At 44.7% G+C, this 15,595-nt stretch overlaps 1 protein-coding gene and 2 long non-coding RNA genes across 4 annotated transcripts in view; 2 read left to right on the top strand and 1 right to left on the bottom strand.

Annotated features, from left to right (window-relative positions):
- Nucleotides 1–72: 72 nt before the first annotated feature.
- LOC311434442 lies at nt 73–1,711 on the bottom strand. The gene is made up of 2 exons (XR_014691497.1): nt 1,642–1,711; nt 73–666 (listed from the first exon to the last, which is right to left on the bottom strand). It is a non-coding gene; the product is annotated as an uncharacterized lncRNA (long non-coding RNA).
- LOC311434443 lies at nt 1,390–5,698 on the top strand. Its single transcript, XR_014691498.1, has 4 exons — nt 1,390–1,464; nt 4,139–4,237; nt 4,380–4,507; nt 5,556–5,698. It is a non-coding gene; the product is annotated as an uncharacterized lncRNA (long non-coding RNA).
- A 3,063-nt stretch (nt 5,699–8,761) lies between these two features.
- Nucleotides 8,762–15,595, top strand: part of AGPAT4 (1-acylglycerol-3-phosphate O-acyltransferase 4) — a 77,288-nt gene continuing 70,454 nt past the window's right edge. Inside the window, exon 1 of one of the 2 annotated variants that reach the window (XM_084512941.1) lies at nt 8,762–8,888. The gene's annotated coding sequence lies outside the window, so the exon portion shown is untranslated. The remainder of the gene's footprint in view (nt 8,889–15,595) is intronic. The other variant, XM_084512942.1, reaches the window with a different exon arrangement.

The following is a 15,595-nucleotide window of genomic DNA, read 5'->3' on the forward strand; positions in this document are numbered from 1 at the left end:
CATAGTGGCCAATGCAGATCTTTTAATGGTGCTCTTGTTAAGAAGATTTTTCAGCCATGGGTTTAGGAATTCTTTTATTTGTGCTGAAAGTTGAAAACACCTTTATTTATTTATTTATTTATTTATTTATTTATTTATTTATTTATTTATTTATTTTTACCCTTATTAAGGAAATTAGATGGGAAAAGACAGCAACAGGACAGAAGAGGACATTTTCAGTGTACAAACAAACTCAGACTACTCGGTCACTGATGTCTCAAATGCTTCAACTCATTGTGGGTGGGAAGAGAAAGCAAAGCTTTGGGAGTCAGCTACAGCCATCTGTCTCCAAGGAGCAGCTGGTGATGAGATGCTGATATTAATGAAATGGGATTGCTCAGTGCTGTCGATTTACTGCAGTTAGCGTAGCTAATTCTGATTCATGCTACTGTTATGGCTACTGTGCCTTGAAGGCAGCAGGCTGTGTTGATGGTAATGATAAGACTTAGGACACCAGTGGTTCAAAGAAAGTGTGAAAAGCCATACACTCGGAGTGTTTATGTAGACTGTTTTGTGCTTCAATTGCCAGGTGACAGATCCCAGAGCTCTGAGTTTCCTGGACTGGTGACTCTTAGTCATCTGCTGGTGGTTGGTGGGTCAGAAATGACATTGGCTGTGTTATTCAGACTGAGGGGGAAAGGGCAGGTTATAGGGTTAATAACGTTGCTAGTGGAATGGAGAATATGAATAAGTCAGTGTGAAATCGCTTTGAAAACAGTTGTGTTAAACCTGTTGCTGCACCAAAGGGCTGGGTCTGAGCTGGCATTTCCAGGAAATAGGCTCACCAGGCCGTGTGTGCACAAAAAGCCTTTTGCTAACGTTCGGTGACTTGAGGTTGCAGGTACCTGAACTCATGTGGTAAATGACACTGGTAGTAGGATTACATTGAGGATAGCCTGCAGCGTAAGAGGTGTGTCTTAGCAGCAACCCATGTCCTTTGGCCCAATCAGTTCTGAATATGGCATAGGAAAAATATCTGACATGCTGCATTCAGCTTTGGCACTTTGTATTTCCTTCTGTACTTTCCATAAAACCACTTTGTTGATGTTTTTAAAGACCTTTTTATGCCTTCTTCTAACGCAAGCTCATACTTAGTCAAATTCCGATACTGGGTTAGAGTCAGTATTTCCCAGAAAACAGTCCACTCTGCGGACCACATGTAATGGTTTCCAGGAGGGATTATCTAAACTTGTGGTTGTGAGACCCGTCTGACATAAGGTCATGGGTGTTTGAGTCCCATCTGTGAAGCAGGCAAACCTCTCGTGAGGTCTGTCTCAGCAACTATTCAAAGGTACTGCCTTAGTACTGCTACCAGCCAGCAGCAAGGCTGGGTTTAGGTGGCCATCTCCCAGAGGTTTGTGCCTCCAGGCCGAGTGGGAGAACTGTCCGATTTCTGGCTGAGCCATTTGGGCATTTAGCCATCAGGTCACTTAGCACAGTTTCCCACTGGACAGGTGTTTGGAGTGGGGCCTTCGCCTCAGGCCTGAGGAATGTATTAAATGGTAACAAGGGACCAGCTGCCTCAGGCAGTGCCATGCCCAGAGAACTTGAGGATTGGTTTCGGGACAGCCTGCCAGAGCTTTGTAAGAGGTTGCTAATTACTATCAATTGCAGTGATTTTTCCAGAGGAAGTGGATTGCGATTGCAAATTCACAAGTGCAATTTCATGTAGACCACAAAGGAATCATCTGAATAAACAGCCTTTAATTCACCACCACCCCGTGCTGGATTCGGCCTGCTGACTAGCTCCACACCCTGTTGGCACGCCCCGAGCTATCCACAGACCCTGAGCTTTTCACAGTCAAAGAACTGAGGGGAGGAAGATCCGGGGGGGAGCAGTTTGTGCTATGAAACAACGGCAGAAGGGCTGATTTTAGTGCTCATGGAGAATCAGGGCCCTTATCCTGCAGCAGTGCTGGGGCATCTCTGTGGTTTGTGCTGGAGGCCACACTTAACACCGAGACAGACAAAAATTCAGACAGCACACAGGGGCAGTTGAAGGCCAAAGCAAACTCATACAAATAGCATGATCTTTTTGCTCTTGCAGTGGTCGTGGAGAGGCTCTGCCACTGGCTGGCAGTGTCTTGGAAGGGGACAAGTTGTGCTATCATAACTCAGTTTGCCCCTGGACAAAAGTATCCTATCCCTGCATTATATGCCTTTCTTAGATCCCTGGCAAGTAGTTTTAAGTTTTGCCCCATGCACAGACTGCAGGCCAGCATGGCATGGTATAGAATTGGAACCAAACCCATAAAGTTTTACAGCTAAGGATTCAAAGGTACATGATTAGTAGATGCCAGCAAGGCACTCAGAAAACTTCCACATTGAGCCAATTCAGCTTCAGAAAGTACAGCATCACTCTTTCAACAGTGTTTTCTTGTCCTTACAGCCTGTCTGAAGAGCACCGTGGTGTCTTAAATAGCCCTAGCACTATTAGGCCAGGGCTCCTGAGAACTACTCTGTCATTTTTCTCACAGGTGTCCAGCCTGCTTTTCATTTCCTGTCTCTGTTTTGTTTGGAGTGATTCTTGCCAAGGGGTAATCAGATGCCTTACTGAGATTTCCAGTTATATTATGTAAAAATATCCTTTTTTTTTTTTTTTTCTTTTTCTTTTTTTTTTTCTTTTTCTTTTTAATGTTTTCCATGCTCATTTAAGCATTTTGTATTCAAGAGCTATGTACCTTTTCTCTATAACTCAGTATTTTTCTTACAGCATCCTTATGCAAGACTCAGTTCAGGAGTGTGTCACAGTGTGCGTGTCTGCTGAAATCAATGAAATGCTGCTGAGAGCAAAATCAGGCCAAATCATAAAAAACAAAGGACTAAAGTGTCGAGGCAGGAGACTTGTCTCCTGATGTGACACTAGAAATGTGTAAGTTCCAAAAACCACAGCTTCAGAGGGGTAGAAAGATTAACAGGAGGAAAAGAGAGGGAAAGTAGTGCCCCATATGAATGTCACATAGGACACACAGATTTGCTGCATTTAGCAGGATAAGGCAGTCTAAGTGTATAGCATGCTATATTTTTTCAAAGGTATCACAAGTATTTGGCAGTCTGAGGCAAAATCAATACAAAACCTTTTCAGAGTCTTTTACCCCCTTTTCTCTAACCCTGGGCTTCTAATGCTGTTTGTCTCCGCATCCCCTGTTACCATTTATTTTGCAATCTGTTTCTGCAGTTTGGTATCAAAGATCTTGTCCCCACTTTTTTCATTCCTTAATGTGCATAACAGACATTTACAAGAACTGTAAGCATTCAGCTTTTATCCAATTAGCTTTTAGCTAATGCCTTTTTATATAAAAGTCTATTTCCTCAACCACTGGCTCATTTAAAAAAAAAAAATCAACAGCACTGAATGTCAGTTATCTCCATTTTTCAGGGGTCAGCTTTGCTCTCACTCAGTACCTTAGTTTATAAGGTGCACCACTAAATTTAGTCCTCAAATCTTCAATAACCATTCTTCTCAGACTGTCTCTAAAGTGTGGGGGTTTTATGAATAATTACTGAGTTCCATTAAACTATGCAGAATAAAATTTGGCAGAAATCAGTTCTTCAAATACATCCAACTGCACAGAAATAATATATATATATATATATATACACATACATACGTACACACACACACCATTCAGGTAAAGACTGCTGCACAGTGGATATTTCCTGCTACCTAAACTAGGGTTTAACCCACAATTTTCTTTGGGAACTATATAGCTCCTTGATGTTCCCTTCAGATAAGGCAATCTTTAGAAAGGTAGCACAATAACAAAACATTGGATAGAGACTGCAACAGCTGATCAAGACAAGAGTTGTGTTGTGCCCTGTACTTTCACTATGGCAAACATGGTGCAGGGTCGGTGAGAGGCGCTGCTGTGGGCATGTTAGTCAGTGAGCATCACGTAAGGATTAGTATTCTGCCTGCCACTTGTTAAAAGATTTTTATTTTTTTTTAATGACCTTTCCACTTCTGTGTACTTGGATGACAAAGAGATAATCAAATGCTAGCTTCAGTTTAAATTTGGCAATAGAGCTAGCATTGCTCCTTGGCAGAAAGAAGATGAATTCTTTAAGTGTGGCTTACAGCTTCTGTTTTTATGGGCAGGGTGAGCACGCAGCCATCCACAGATAGAGGACACTGCTACAGAGTTCACTACAAACTAGATCAAGCAGCATCTGCTGATTGCAGGGATTATCCTTTTCTGTAAGTGTGCAAAAGTTTCAAGTGGCAGTCTCACACAGCCCATCTCTACACACTATTGAAATATAAAGTAGCCTTGTCTTCAGCTATTATTTCACTGAAAATTATTATGAAATTATTTCACTGAAATAATTTCCTCTTTTAGGTAAGGAAATATACAAGCAAAAAAAAAAAAATGGCCGTGTGGATTTGTTTCTGATTGTTCAAGCCTGTGTATGCAGATTAGGTACTGCCCTTGAAGACCTGGAGAGCAGCCAGCCTGCCTCTTCCCTGGTAAACTTGATGTAAACAGTGTTGTGCATAAGCAGCATTTGTTATTACAGTCGGAGCGACTCCAGCTTCCAAGCCATACAGACTAGGATTTTATTCTACACTGTTTCTTCTGTCTGCTTCTGGAAGAGTGGTGGTTTCCTGAGTACCCACTACACATCATAAACATCATTTACTTTGCAGCTCCAAAGTGATCTTTCCTTCAAGATCTTAGACAAATTTCACACACACACCCCATACCCGTGACCATGACAGTAGCAGATGTTGGCATCTTTGCATGTCCAAGGTGCCATTGAAGCCCTCACACTTTTGTTACTCTCTGAACCATGTTTGAACAGACCTGCAAGATTTCCTATTGCCACAGTGGTGTTTATGTGTGTGTGTGTGTACAGCATGAACCATCATTATAAGTTTATATTGTAATACAAATAAAATCAATCAAGATCAATGTTAGTAAAACAGACTGTACCGTGCCTTGGCAGAGAAAATGGCAGCCTTGCTCTCCAGGCAGAGCTTGCCATTTAGTTGGCAACACCACCCTGCTGTGTATGTTTGACTTCAGTTCTTACACTAATGGATTTGGGATATTTGTACTTTTCTGCCTAAGATTTAAGTTCAGGTTGCTTAGCACCTCCTGTGCATGTAGTTTTGCAGACTGTCTGAAAAAAATCTGCTCTTTCGTTTGCATACACAGATACTCTAAAGCCAGTCACCTGAGCCAACAATTTTGGGCCTGAAGAGGTCCACACAGAAATCATCTTTAAGAAAGAGTGTAAAAAATCTGTAGTATTTCATATTAGATGTGTGTGGAGAAAGAAACAAAGGTCCTTCCTCTCCTTATAGGTAGGGTCACAATGGGTGCTTAAAACAGTCATGGAAAGTCTACTTGCGTGTGTGTGAGGAGTGCTTATTTTGTGGATGTCAGTAGCTGGGAAAATATCAAATCTAATTTTGTAAAGGATAATTCTGAAAACTTTTCATATGATATGATCCTTGGTATTTGTTAGCAGAATGGTATTGATTTAAAATGATTGACTCCTTTTTTTCACAGCTCTGCCAGTAGTCTTTCTCCATGTACTAGCCTTTGCACAGGGTCAAGTTTGACAGTATGGAGCTAAAATTTTTGTAATGCATCTAACGTGGCTCTCTTGCTAATGCATATTCAATTAAAGAATGAATCTATTCTAATCTTAATTGTGGCTCACGATTTAGTTTTATCAGGATTTCCATTTACGGGTACTGTGCAGCTTCTGTGTAAGGAAGTGAGTTTTTGTGTTTGTTTTTGTTTTGTTTTCCTGTGAAGGCAGTGGATCTACTGTATAGCTGAGGTAGAAAATCTTGCCCAGTAAATCTAGTTACTTGGGCTGGAACTGTGCGATTTTCACTGCCATCCCACATTGGCATATTTATATTGATACCCCTGCATCTGTGTTAGGACTTTTATCATTACAACTGTGCATTATATCAGTACTTTTCATTTTTGTTTTCAATACTTAAATAAACTGTTAGCATATATTAACCTATGCACATCTATTTTTATTTGGTTTATTAAAGGAAAAAAAAAATCAGCTGGGCTGTATGCATCAATCCTTACAAATTCTGGAACGTGTTAGCTGATTTTAATCAAGCCCCAAAAAGAAGCAGAGATCTCAGAAACAACTACTTTCCCACAGATTTCATAAAGACAGATAAGCCAAGTACAGGAAAGACTTCCTGTTATTGCCTGCACGCAGGGATAGCTGGCAGTAAAGCCTTTATTACACTCAGCCTGCATAGAAGAGGAACATTACAAATGTTTTAAATTCAGGAAATGTGTCATTTATAGCACGCACCGTATAAGACATCAGAGAATCTAATAATAAGACATGCAGCAGTAGCAAACTGGTCTTCTTGTGTCCAGCTGCACATGGTAGTGTATCACCACACATCCCAATACAGCACACACCCCAGCAGTCTAGCAGCTTCAACTCTGTGAGTGATACTTTTTCCACCAGGCTGCCATAGCTTGAACCACATACCTGGTGCCTTACTGATTTGAGTGCACACCTAGCCCAGCAGGAGGGCTTGTTTGCTTTTTTTTTTTTTTTTTTTTTTTTTTTCATCCAGAGAAACTAGTTGAAAGTTGCCCATTTCATGCACAGTGAGACATGGGGTTGCAGCAGAGAGTTGTGACTGGTGTAAATTCCTGACGCTACTCTTGAGACGTGCCCAATGTAAATAAGCCCACGAGCAACAAAGAAAGAGCTTCAGTGAGGGTGCAAACTCAAGCACTCAGAAGAACGAAATGCCAAAACTGAGACTTGATGAAACTTAATTTAGCTGCCCTTGGCCATATGGTGAGATTTTTAATTAACTGTACAAATCTTAATATACATTATTCAGTGCTCTGGAGGTAGAGCTTAAGGAAAGAGAAAGTTAATCTGATTCCTTTTTACTGTCCATGTTCATAGCCCTTAAAAATACACAGAGAAGACATGACAAACCTTGCTTTTAACTACAGAGACATTTTTTTGCGATGGGCTTTTCAGCCTCAGTAATTACCATGGAATCTAACGGCTTGGTAAGACTTATGCATTTACTTTTAAAACCCTAATTTAAGTAAAAGGTTTTTATTATTTCCACTTTCCTGGACAGACTTTTGATAAACAGATGCAGTGCATCAAAACTAGGATTTATCTACCCACTGGAGATTTTTCTCAGGTGTAAAGTGTCCACAAATCCCGCTACATCCAGCTGTAGCTTAATACTAATGAAAACAAGAAGACAGATTTTTGTTATTATTTTCCAGAAAATGAGGAACATACAAATAATCAGCTACGGAGAGTTTGGTCTCAAGGCCAGATCAGAAAAGATGTTCAGGCACTACCACACTCAGCACTGGATGCCTGACTGTTGAATGCTTTTTTCTCAGGAAGACACCTAGACCCTGAGTGAGATGCCTATGGACCTTTGGCTAAGATCCAGAAAATCTGTAGGTGTAGCACACAAAGCTGCTTAAACTAGTTAGTAGGGGGTGTTACTGAGTACCTCACTGAGGGATTACAGTTTGCTCCCCCTGCCTGGAAGTGTCCCTTTTAAAAGTGTACCCACAGGATCAGTCTTTTAAAGTATGGCTGCAGAAATATTCCTTACCAACCTCCCTTCAGACCACTAGCCTGAGGACGTCAGTGAGCTGGATTCAATCCTTCATGATTAGATGGGACAGAGGGTGCTAAATCTCAGTCTCTTTGAAGAGTACATGTTCATTCACCCCACCAGCATGAATCTGGCAGGGCCCTGAGGGCACCACCAGGTCTTAATGCCCTGACCAGCTTCACCAGGGACCTGCACGCTGCCCATGGATCAGGACTGTGTTTAAGCTCAGGTCTGGATGTTCAGCCCCTGCTTGAGCTATTGCAGCAGGTGGCTGTGCTGTCAGCTCTGTCTCTGTCTCTTGTTTCTGGATGGATCCTCCGTGCAGCCTATCTCCTAAGCAGGCTGCCTGAGCAAGCTCCACACCGGGCTTACTGCTTTAAGTTGGTGGGCTCATCAACTAGGCCCTGCTCCCTGTGCTGTGCTCAGGCCGGCAAGGTTAGTGCCTGTGCCGTGGTCAGTCCAGGCCTGTCCTCCCTTGTGCAGCAGCCTTGCTCTCGCTGCTGCCTGTGACTCCTCACGTCCTGTGCTTCCCACGTGGGGCGTTTCAGTCAGGATGCTTCCCTCTTATACCACAGTGAATGTGCTCCTGCGACTAGCCTAGGAAGCCTTGCTTATATCCTATTTGTTCCATAGCATAACTTCTGTGGTTTGGTGTTTGCTTTATGCACTTAAAATTCATAAATCTACGTTAAGGGTGGGCAGTGATGCCACATGGCTGTTACGGAGCAGGGACGCGACAGCTCAGCCCAGTCTCCCCCGGAGCTCTCCAGCTCGACCCGCAGCGCCGGTAACGCCGCCTTCCACCAGCTGCCATCCGCGGCACGCTCCCCTCCCGATGCCCCGGGTGCCGAACAGCCCGGCCTCCGGCAGTCCTCCCCTCGGGAGAGCCGCCTGGCAGCGAGCCGCGAGCAGCGGGGCCGGGATGGCTGCCGCCCGCCTCCCCCTCACGGTGCCTCCCCGCAGCGGGGGACGCACTCGGGGAGCGGGGCGCGGGGAGCGGTCCCCCCGGCCGGTCGCCCCGGGAGGAAGTGACATGGCGGCAGGGAGGGGAGGGGAGGGAGGCAGGGAGGGAAGGCGAGGGGCACCCGGAGCCGCCCGGCGGGTGGAGCCTGGCGGCCCCGCCCGAGCCGGCCGCCTCCCGGCGCGGGCAAAGTAGTGGCACCCGGGGCGGGGAGGCTCGGCACGGCTCGGCGCGGCTCCCGCCCCGGCCCCCCAGCGCGGCACACATGCCAAGGCTCAGCAGCGCCAGGTACGTGCTCTTCCCCTGGCTGGCTGGCCGGAGGGCTCCTCAGGTGCGGTCGAGCCGGCTTAGAGAAAAACCAAAAATTGATAATAATAATAATAATAATAAACAGCCAACCGAGTCGCCCTCTCCTCCAAACCAGCGGGCGTGCGGGGCGCGGCGGGCGGCGGCCAGGACCCACCCGCTTCATCCCCCCCCCCCCGGCCGCCATTTGCTCCGCCGGGGGTCGCCCTGCGCCCCCCCCACCCCGGGGCTCCGCGCTGCGAGCAGCCGGAGGAGGAGGAGGAGGAAGAGAGGAGAGCGCGGCCGGTGGCGGTCACAGGTAGCCGGGAGCCCGGCCGTGGGCAGGGTGGAGGAGCGGGGCGGCCCCGCCGCTGCTCGCCTCCGTGCCGGCCTCTGCCGGGGGAGGCTGAGAGCCCGGCAGCCGTGAGCCGTGCTTGGGCTGACAGCGGTCGGTGCGGGGAAAACTCCAAGGGGGCATTGTTTAGCTAAGAAATAACCCTTTGTGTGTTATTTTATTTTATTTTTCAACAAGTGCGTGCTGGCTGATTGCTGAAAAGGCAGCCCCCCCCAAAAAAGACGGTCTGTGTGAGCAATGTCATAGGCAGGTTTTGGTCTCTGACATGTATTGCTAAGAGTTACGGATATTGCCATGCCGTGTGTAGGGCTCTAGGGATGATGTCCCTTATGCAGGTATATGTGTTAGGCAGTAACCTTGCTGCTACGTGAAAACCCCAAATCCATCATAAGAGGTGGGAGGAGAAGAGAAACTCCCTCTCCCCGTCCCTCTCTGTCTTAAAAAAGCCCCAGAGCGTTTCTTGAAAACCAGCGATGCGTCCAGCCCAGGAAGTTGTACCAGGCGATCATAGCCTTGGCTCGTGCTTAAGTCACTTTGCACTGCGAGCAAGTTGCAACAGACTTGAAGCTACTGGAGCAGGGAAGCAGTAGGGGTGTGGAGCAATGTAAGCAGGAGTTTGCAGCTTTCTTTCTCTCAGCTCACTTCTCACGTGAATGACAGCATTGCTTTAAACATGCAGGGATTTGTGTACAACGTGCCAGGACTGCCTTTGTATAAATACTGACCACGTCGGTCACTAGGGTAGCTGGTGTGTTGTAAATGTTTGCTGTCGTTTACTGCCCAGCAACTTTCTCTAGGTGTTTGTGTCTGGTCTAACGCTGTGTTTTTCCAACTACTTTCTGCTGCCCTATAGATGAAAATACAGTTCGGTTCATTTTAGGAATTCGTATAAATATAACGCATAGCTTTGCTTTTTCCTATTAATGTTCTGCGTAACAGTGCCTGAAAAAGCTGTATCTAAAAATGAAACTTTAACAGCATGTTATGGAAGACAGAGGGCCAGGATTCACGTGGAAGAATATATCAGAATATATGCCTGCAATGAACAGAGGAGGCATTGTAAGCTGCTGGTGGATAAAGATTGCTCTTAAGCAAAGTTTGGTTGTATCGGTGGTAGGCATTTAGGTATGAGGCTTTAGTAAGTGCTTCAACAAGAAGCTTCAAGTGTTGTATTTCGGAGTGAAGAAACTGCATAGAGGTCAGTCCTTGCCTAGAGTCACAGAAAAGCAAACAGCACTGTGCCTAGAGCATGGTAATGGCCTGTGGATCCCGAGCCCCAGTGGATGTCAGTTTGGTGGGCAGTTGTTTTGCTCTGTCCAGACAAAATCATGAGGCAGTGGAGCTGTGTTCAGCATCTCTCTGGAGGGAAGTGTGCTTTCCTGGAGCGATGGTTGTGCATCAGTTGCAGTTGCATGTACTTACTGTACCATAAAGGAGAAGGGTTCTTGTGCAGGTGGTGGGTGAGAACCCTATGGCTGTGTGCTGCCCTGCTGAAAAGAGGTGGTTTCTTGTTCCCTTTTCTAAGCCCCGATTTTATTGCTGGAGGATGAAGGCTGTGAAGAGTGCTCATGGAAATCTCTTCAACCCAGGAAGGCACCATTACGACTGGGCTGGGGTTAGCAAATGGCATTCTTGCACTGCACATGTGTGCCTGCGGCCCTTAGAAATTGTGTTAATAATTTGGTCTTAAATTTTAATAAGTCAGACATCTGCTGCTTGATGTAGAAGAACGCTTCCCTAACCAATTGCATCGCTGCTGCTGCTGGTACATCTTGATAAGGGAGAAGAGGAACAAGAAAGCAACAATGCATTTTAGTGTGCTCTACTTGTGCTCTAGTCAGCAAATGCTTTTGAAGCTGTGGACCTCCCTAATTAGAGAGAACTTTATGCAGGGCAGCTATTTCCTCAGGTGTGCTTGATTGGCTCAGTGGGATGCAATGGGATTGTCTATAAGAAGACTGGGAAGGTGACTGGAGAGTGGTACCTGTACACTCATTTCATTTCATCACTGGTACTGGGCAGCTGAAAATGTGTTTTGCTTCTGCTGGGGGCTGGATTTCCCCAGCTGTGCAGTTTCAGGGGGTTGGGAAAGTGCATCCAGTCTGTTCTTCGGTGGTCTTAATCGTCACAGCGAGACGTGAATGAGCTTACCCTGCTCGCCTCTGACTAATGCTCCTGTGCTTCTCAGAAACTGCTGACTCATTTCGTTTTCTTGCCTTTTTTCCCCTTTCCTCCTCCAGTTCCTCAGAGTAGAGATGTGGTAGTGTCAAGGTAAGGTCAGAAAAAGAGGAAATGGAAACAAATAAGAATAACTGTGTACAGTGGCAAGGACAAAGATGCTATAAAGACCCCTCTTTGATTATGTGAGGGAAAGACAATGTCTGTAGTGGATTTCCTGAAAAGGAACGTGAACTGAGCATTAGAAACTGAGCAGAGCCATGCACCTGATAGCAGTCTGCTCTTTGTTTTGAACTTCATCTTCCTAGTTCTGCGCCTCTGCTTTCACCTTCAGCCCTTCTGTCTGTCTCGTTATAGTCTGCCTTGAAGAGCTTAACACAGAAATCATTTTCTGCTTGTTGCAAATGAGCTGACCTGGCTTGAGGTTTCTGTTGTAGCGTAAGTAACAGGAACAGGGAAGGATGATTAACCAGTTCTAGGCAGAAAGGGAATCAGAGGTAGAGGTTGCTGAGACAGGGCTTGCTTGCCAGAAGCTTTGGAGTTGCAAGCAGAGACTAGTATACTGATTGTGTGTTATGTCTGCAAAATTTCTGACATCTTTGTCAGAATACAGTGTTATTTCTGGATTTCATTACTGCTGATTTGCTTTTTATGTGATCATAAAGTCAAATTGCAGTCACGTTTCTCCATCAGGATCCAGGTGAATGGAAAGCTTTGCCTGCACAGTTTCAGTTGGCAGATTATGCAAGCTTCTTTCACCTGTCAGAGAACAGGAAAATGGCTAACTGAAGACCTGTCGCTAAAGACAGGAAAAGAAAATATTAGGGGAAATCTGTGTAGAAATTACATATGATTTCTCGTGAGATCTACTGTGTGAAAGTTAAATAATGTCCTGGTTCTTCCCCTTTTTCCCTTATTACGTCTTCCTTTGCACATCGTTGTTTGTCTCTTATTACCATGTTTTTCTGTACTTTGGGAAATACCATTACTGCAGATGCTGTTTTGCACTTCTGGAAGGTTTGAGGCCCTCTGGGTGTAGCGGCCTAGTCTTGAACTTGAATCATTCATGAGGCTTTCCCCCTTTGTCGCAGGTTGTCTGTCAAGGGTTAACAATGCTTTAGTTAATTTTATGGTTCTGAGGATATGTTTAGACAGTGTTGAAGCTTGCATAGACATATTTTTTTCCCCTTGATCTGATACTAGTGAAAATTACATTACAAACAATTCAGTAATATCAGTCTTCAATTCAGCAAACAGTAGGCAGCAGAGATACTGCTATCTTCCCTCAACCTAGAAATGTAAAACAAGCATCTAGAGCGCCCAGAGTAATTGAGAGAAACAGCCCTTTCGTGTTGCCCAACGGTGGTAGGGATGCAACATGGTTATAATCAAGCAGTAAGATAACTAAGAAAGTGTTTTTCCCAAATTCATTCAGCCTTTGGTGTGTTGCTGTCTAGTTTTTACATGCCTATGCATGGACCTCTGCGAGTGTGTGAAATGCAAGTACTGCATTTCACCTGAGAGGGAGACAGAGAAAAGCTTCATTCTGAAATTAAGCTTTGTAAAACTATCCCAGATTTGTTTGAAGTTACTGGGACAAATGCTGAAAGCCAGGCTTTTGAAAGGATTCAGACAACTGAAATTGTGCAGAGAAAATCTAGGTAGATGTTGACGTACCAGATACTTAATTTCTTCCTTACAAAGGTTGTAAAAATGCTACTGGATTCTTACCAGGGTGTTTAGGAACTCTGCATGCTTGCCATCCAGTGGAGTAAATGCTGTTGGATGAAGCACTCTTCTTAAATTATATTGCTGGAAGTCTAAGGTGGGTTTGACTAGCTGCAGCTTTAGGTACTGAGAATACAAGTATATTGATTAATTGTATCACATTTGGCTGTTTTTGAGGGATGTTTTCGAAATAACAAGAGCCAGTGAAGCTTGTTGAGAAATTTCTTCTGGCTTCAGCGGGATTTGAATCAGGTCCAAAATGAAACTTCTTTTATTATTGGACTTGATAAAACCAGTGTCTGTGATAAAGGCTTCTATTTTTTGAAGTTCTCAAATTAAATCAGTCTGTTAGGGGACTGATGATTGGGGGGGGGGCTGGGAACAAGGAGGCTGTGTTCTGGGTTCGAAGTGTATCAAATCAGTTCAGAAGCAGGTGTCTTTGAAGCAGAGGTGAGTGAAAACTGGTGTGGAAGATGATCGCTGAAGCACGGTAAAGCAGTTACCACTGTTTGTTTGGATTTTTACCTGGCATCTGAATATGTGATTGCTTTGCGTGTGGGAGCAGCTGAGCCTTTCGCTGAAGCCAGGATCTTGTTTTTTTTTTGGGACCATGCCCAAAAGACCTCAGCTATAAGATGAATGCTTTTCTAAGTATTGAGTGTTACTTCCCTGAGGCAGAAGTTGGTTTTCTTTGAATAGGCATCTGGAAGCTTCCATGCCACATGCATCCTCCAGTTAAATTATTTTCCACAGAAAGAAGCATTGGAAGTGTAATGAATAAGTGTTCATTTTCTTGTGAATTCCCGTCTCGGTGTGGGCTACATCTTGTGTATACACTGCCATTTCTAATCTTGGTATGTGGTTTTCATAAAGGAGAAATTCAGGTACTTCTTACTCTTCAGTGTCATGTGCCATACCGCCAAATTAAATTAATACTTGCAGGTGGGAAAAAAAAGAAGTCTTTTCAAACAAAAAAAGAATATATTGTTTAACATCCTCTCAGTATTCAAAGAGGACATTAATGAATGTTGTTTCATATTAATTAAAAATATGCAAATGGCTTAGCTGAAGGAGATAGTCCTTCAAAAACTACTGTCATAGAAGATTAAAAAAAAAAAAAAAAGTTTGTTTGGAGTTGTAATCAGGTGGCTGGCACTTCTCATTTCCAGCATGGCTAATTGCGCCTCATGACTCCTACTGGGGGCTTTTGGATCCCTCACACAAGATGTCGGCGCTGTTCCCTCCTACCCTTGCCATGAGCAGGGTGTTTGTGGCCTGACCTGGGCACCCGACAGGCCTGCAGGAGCTCAGCTCCATGGGGAGGTAGGGGAATGGGGAGGGGGGGTTCTCCAGCTGGCCCCACAGCTGCTCCCAGAGAGGCCCTGTCACTGACCTTACACCAGTTTTTGGAACAGCAGTAAATCTGCAACGAGCCCATGGGCTGATGGTGGAAGTGGCCCTTGTAGGCCAGGGGGCACTGCCACCGTGATGGTGGCACTCAGTGAGTTCTGCCACATCTCTGCCGTTTTGTTTTATTTTTAGTTTTTCAAGATTCATTTTTCTGTCACAAATCCTTTATTGTTCATTAGCTGCACTTTCTGGCCTTTTTATGTAAACAAAACAACAAAGCCACAGAGGTTAAGAATTAGACTTCTGGAAACAGGCTTAAAGAGGCTACCCGAAATGTAGGTCTACTAAATGTAGATCACAATTCCAGAAAATATAACAAGGTCATTTTATGGGAGTTTACTAAGGAAATAAAATTACCCTTTTTCCGGTGCTGGTGGCTTTTATTTTATGGTTGTTGAAGCTGAAACATCTAGCAAATGTCTTTAATTCTTCCTTGGACAGGAGCATTGGTGGACGTGTATGCTTGTGTGCACAATGCTGTCTGGTACTGAAGTTACACCTTCTAGTTTATGATACAGGCCCACTTAAATTGCTGAATACTTGTCCCCTGTTTCTTGAGGAACAGAGAAATAAAGGGAAAGCGTTCATTAGATCAGCACATACACCCTGGTCTGAGCCATCTCTTACATTTGTACCTCTTACACTGCCTGCTGCCACTGAAGAGCTGAGGTGTGTCAGGTGTGTCCTTTCCCTCTCTGTTCATACCTGGCCTTTCAGAAACTGTTGTGAGGGAAACCTGAGCACTGGCAAGAAGGCAATTACAGGAGTATGAAAAGTACTATTTTGTGCTGAAGGCTGGAGCCTAATGACTGGGCCAGTCATAGTTCTGGAATTGGCTCTGCCATGGGTTTGCCACGTGACTGTCCAGCTTTGCAACAGCCTTGTTAGTTCCCGGTGTGTTAGATGGAGGTAGGAAGGCAGATCTTGTCAGGCTCATTGAATGGTTGGAGCTTTTCCCGGATTTATCAACCCCTTTCATCTAGAAGAGTTAACAAAAGTCCATACTGTTTTCTAAACCTATCCCTAAAAGGTTCCATTT

The sequence above is a fragment of the Aythya ferina genome, assembly GCF_964211825.1.
Source record: "Aythya ferina genome assembly, chromosome: 3".
Taxonomy (NCBI): Eukaryota; Metazoa; Chordata; class Aves; order Anseriformes; family Anatidae; genus Aythya; species Aythya ferina.